This window comes from Nelumbo lutea, chromosome 3 (genome assembly GCF_056320005.1).
Source record: "Nelumbo lutea isolate HS-2025 chromosome 3, American lotus-T2T, whole genome shotgun sequence".
NCBI classification, from domain to species: domain Eukaryota; kingdom Viridiplantae; phylum Streptophyta; class Magnoliopsida; order Proteales; family Nelumbonaceae; genus Nelumbo; species Nelumbo lutea.
Genome location: NC_142686.1, coordinates 91400068 through 91405534, shown reverse-complemented (window position 1 = coordinate 91405534; position 5467 = coordinate 91400068).

Sequence of the window (5467 nt, the reverse complement as noted above, 5' to 3'; positions counted from 1 at the left end):
AACCCGGCCCGAGGAAGGCAATGTTTTAGAACTGTACCTCTCAACGAGCGACGAAGTGGTCAGTTCGGCACTAATAAAAGAAGTAGATCGGGTCCAACGACCCATCTATTATGTTAGCAAAGTATTGTAGGGAGCAGAGACGAGATACCCGGAGATAGAAAAGCTAGCATACGCACTGGTAATTGCAGCTCGGAAGCTCAACCCATACTTCCAAGATCATACTGTTATCGTCCTCACCGAAAAACCTCTGAGACAAGTCTTACTTAAGCTCGAGGTCTCTGGTCAGTTGACGAAGTGGGTCATCAAGCTCAGCGAGTACGACCTCCAGTACAAGCTATGAACTGCTATAAAGGCCCAAGCCTTAGCAGATTTCATCGTTTAGTGCACATTCAACTCCGAAGTCCCTAGGCCGGTCGAGCACGAGATCCCCAGTCCGGGTGAGCCAGAAGTTCTCAGGCAGGTTGAGTCCGAGCCCTGTGAGGTAGCAGCCAATGTGGCATCTCTCCTAGTTAGGCCAAGCACGAACTGGGATGAGGAGCCCTGGATCCTTCACGTAGATGTCTCCTTAAACCAATAGGACAGCGGAGCCGGAATAGTTCTGCACAGCCCAAGTGGCACGAAATTGGAGTACGCGCTACACTTCGAGTTCGTGGCATCTAACAATGAAGCGGAATACGAGGCGTTGATAGTTGGACTAGCTTTGGCCAGAGAAGTAAAGGCCAAGCACGTCATTATCTACAACGACTCCCAGCTCAGGGTCAACCAGGTCACTAGCGAGTACAAAGCTCGCAAACCAACCATGGTCGCCTACTTAGCTAAAGTCAGAGAGGCCCTGCTCAACTTCCAATCACACTTCATCAAACAAATCCCGAGGTCGGAGAACGCTGAGGCCGACACCCTGTCCAGATTAGCTAGCACCAGCGACATCACCATGATAGTCGTGTACATAGAGGACCTGCCTCTGCCTAGCATTCTCGGGGGGCAGAGAAGGTTGCTCCCGTGGTTCAAGCAGAGTCGAAATGGATTGACCCACTCGCGAGCTTCTTGCTACATGGGACCCTCCATGCAGATCGCAATGCAGCCAGAAAGGTGCAGCGCCAGGCAGCCAAATACGTCATGATAGATGAACGACTATAGCGTAGGTCCTACACGCTCCCCTACCTGCGTTGCTTGTGACCTACTGAAGTCGAGCTCGTACTCCGTGACACTCATGAGGGTATGTGCGGCGGACACTTGTGGGACAGGACCCTCACCCAAAAGGCACTTCGACAGGGGTATTATTGGCCAACAATGAAGGCAGATGCTAATGAGCTCGTTAGAAAATGTGACAAATTCCAGAAGCATGCCAATATTCACCACCAACCTGCTACCGACCTCAAGTATCTGACCAGCCCGTGGCCTTTCGCACTATGGGGCGTTGACATACTTGGACCATTCCTGCCAGCAGCAGGCCAGAGGAAATTCTTAGTAGTAGCAGTGGATTACTTCACCAAGTGGGTAGAAGTCGAACCTCTTGTAACGATCACAGCCTGGAACGTCCAAAACTTCTTTTGGAAGAACATCATGTGACGCTTCGGATTACCTTGGGTACTAATTTTTGACAACGGCAAGCATTTTGAGGAAACGATCAAACTGAAGTCACAAACAGAGCCATCCTCCACGGACTAAAGGCACATTTGGACCGAGCTAAAGGATTGTGGGCAGATGAGCTACCTAGTGTTCTATGGGCTTACCGAACCATGGAGAAAACCGCCACAAGAGAGACCCCCTTCAACCTCACCTACGGCACCGAGGCAGTTATCCTGACAGAAATCGAAGTACCTACGCTACGATTGGATGCATTCAATGATAAGACGAATGAGGACGAGCTACGTACCAACCTCGATCTCCTTGACGAAGTAAGGGACATCGCGTAAATCAGGACGGTAGCTTACCAGTAGAGAGTAGTCTGGTACTATAACGCCAGGGTCAAGAAGCGGAACCTCTGTGTTGGCGACCTGGTCCTGTGTAAAGTTATGGTACCTGAGCCCGGCGTTGGAAAGCTCGAGTCCAACTGGGAAGTATCGAGTGAAACGAGTGCTCGGGGAAGGAACATATGAGCTCGAGACCCTCGAAGGGAAACAAGTACCTCGGGCATGGAATATTGTCATCTTAAGACAATACTATCTGTAACAACTGAGTAGGCCACGAGCCACTCCCCGAGCCTAAGGGCCAAAATGTTGAGCTAACATGGTCTCATCACTATAAGACCTTGTTGCCTCTTCGGCATAGGCGAACTCCAGGAGAACGGACTATAAACCACTCCTCCAACCTAAGGGCTAAGACGTCGAGCTAATGAAATACCTCGGCACCATATAAAGCCTAGTTGCCTCGTCGGCATAGGCTAAGTACTTGTAATTCCTAAGGCGCAGGTGGTTCGGGCACAAACCTTGTGATGTATAGCCCGCCCCGGCATGCATCAAGTTGAACCCATTAAGGACAACTGATATCAACCTAACCCGGGTGTAGACAGGTTGGGCATGTACCCTGCTATGTTACTCACCTCGGTGTATGCAAGGCTCCCCTACTAAGTATAGGAATACGGTTCGGGGTCACGACAGTGGAGGAACCCTCACTTCGGGTAATTAGCCTGATAGCCTAACAGTTCAGAATAAAATAACCACTTCAGCAAGTGAAGGAAATTACACAAGTGTTTATCAAAGTGGATTTTTTATTATGAAATTTTCATTACAAAAGGTTTTGTTACAAGAAAAAGAAAAAGAGAAGATTAAGCTTGCAAATACAAGGACAGAGCTATTTTGGAGGCTCGTTGTCTTTGGTAGGGACCTCTTTGGGGGTAGTAACTAGGCCAGCAGCCTCTGCTTCATTGTCGGCACCTTCGTCCTCAGAGTCCGGATCATCCGCCGATTGACGCACTATGTCATCGATGATCCAGAAAGTGGTGATAGCGCTTGTGTCCAAATCGGGGTAGAGGTGCCTGATCAGCCACCAGCTGAGCTTGAAGCCCTTGTGGTAGGCCTTGGGCATCACGCCGTCAAACTTTGATGACTAGACGTAATCAATAACAGCCTGCTCCTTGGTCTCCTGGAGGGTGTCCTCAAAGATTTCTGTCTTCTCTTTGAGGTCGGCTCGGAGGTACTCCACCTCGCGCTCTAGTTTCCCTTTTGCTTCCTTGAGGCCCTGCACCTCGAGCTTCAGGGAGTCCCAGTCTGCCTCGAGACCATCCCGATCTACCTTGAGACTGTCTCGGTCTACCTTGAGACTATCAACCTCAAGCCTCAAAGCTTCCTGGCCAACCTTAAACCCATTCACTTCGGCCCTCAGTCTGTCCTTGTCTCGGGCCAGCTTGCCCTTCTCCGCCAAAAGCACTTCAATAAAGATCTTCTAAGCTGAGGCATCGCTCTGCAGGTGGTGGATTTGACCGTGAGTTGCCCTCAGCTCGATATGGGCTGCGCGTAATGACTTCTTAACTTCCAAGGCTCGTCTCAAGTGCTTATCAGATTGAAAGGTCACGGCACGATTGGCTGAGTTCAACTACAAGAAGGACACCAATCAAAAAAAAAAGAGAAAGAAAATGGAGAGTCTTTCACAAGGAACTCACCACCATGGTATGAGAAGCAACCCAGGCACCGAGCTGACTAGGAGTGAGATCAGCCCATTCCGTGACCTCCTCCAGGTACGCGGCCTCCTTGCTCTTCTGGAAACTACACCGGGGGTTCAGAATGCTTTCACCCCCTTGGCTCTCCGAGCTAGACGCCGTCATCTCTGCCGCATGGGCGGACTCCTCGAAGGCCTCAGCGGCGGCACCAACAGGGCAGGCCCCGACTGTAGCCCCTACAGAGCGTGCCTCAGGAGCGGCTTCTATAGCACCTCTGGCAGTTGTCTCGGCAGGTTCAGTGGCGGGCTCTGCCGTTGTCTTGGGTCCCGGAGGCACCATGTCCTCCTCCAGATCGATGACGGGTTGAACGCCAGTGAGCTCGGGCTCCGAAACTGGAGCCTGTGAAGGCTGAGCCTCGGTGGAGGCCTACGGAGACTCAACGCGCACCTTCTTGGCCACACGCTTCTTTCTCTTCATTTGGCGAAATAGCCTCTGGCCGTCAATCTTCTCCGACTCCATGGGACCTGCAATGAAGCTCAGCGTTAGTAATCCCGAAGTAAATATGTGGACAAAAAGCTGAAGTGAAGGAAAACCTACCCGGGCTCAAGCCGACCTGGATGAGCTTCTCCTCGGCTGTGAAGTCTTTGTAATTTAATCCGAGTTGAGCCAATGACTGGAGTGCCTTCTTGGCCTTCCCCTCTAGGATGACACTGGGGTCTTGAACGGCCACCTTCCAGTCAGTAGGGAAGGGCCCCCACGTGCTGCTCCGAACTACGAAGTAGTCCCGCTTCCAGGTTGGGACTTTACTCGGGAGCTTGTGCATGAGTTTAAAACCCGGGCGGGGAGATGGGTAATAAGCCCATCTGTGCCCGAAGCACTCTTCTTTATGGCCAAGACAGTACTGAGGACATCTAGATCAATGGAGAGAGAACGATCAAAGCAAAGAGAAATGGTCCCCACCACATTCCGTATGGAGTTCGGGTGAAGTTGGTCCAAAGTGATGTTAAAGTGCACCAGCACCTCAACAATCAGGGGGTGAAGAGGAAGTCAGAGTCCGGTTATCAATTGCTCCCTGAAGACCACAATCTCGTCAGGACCATGCTCCCATGGGAAGTTGCTAGTAGGAAGATTGTATGAATATTGCCTAGGGAGGTTGAACCTCTGTATGAGATCCTGGAGCCTCTCTGGAGTCATGGTGGAAGGGCCAAACTGATCTGGCACCCGACCTCAGTGGGAGGTGGATGCCAGATGACCCAAAGCCGCACGTACATCAGACGGTTGGGCGGAAGAGGAGCCACCCTGAGCCGAGGTACCCACCTCGGGCTCATCGATGAGACTATCTACGCTAGACGACATTGCAAGGCAAAAAGGAAAGAGTACTCGGAAAAGAAAGAGAAGCTCGGGGACTCACCACAAGAAACATGAACTGACTAGAGGAACAAACCGAGCTAGAAGACTCAAGCTGGGAACCTCAGACATGAGCTCAACACTGACGCTGGAGGCTTTGTGGCGAAGAGATGGCCAAGGGTCCCCCACTATTTATAGCCGTTGCGCCCGAGCATTAACAATCAAGATGAAGATGATCCAATGGCTCTCAGAAAAACCAGCTTCGGGTTCCTCGAGGTGAAATCAGTTTAGCGCATTTTTTTTGCGTTCGTGAAGTCCAAACCGCATGACGTCCGCGTGTAAGCTGAACGCAACCCAGGTTCCTTTTGACTGAGTCGGGAACTAGACCGGTCCAACTGGGCGAAATGCATGACGAAGCGGCATGAGTGCCGAAGCCAAATCCACCCGGCGCAACATGAACTCCCCGCGCTGGGTCAACGCCGCTAGCGTAGGGAGTGGGTGGCAATTGATGGAGGGTGATTT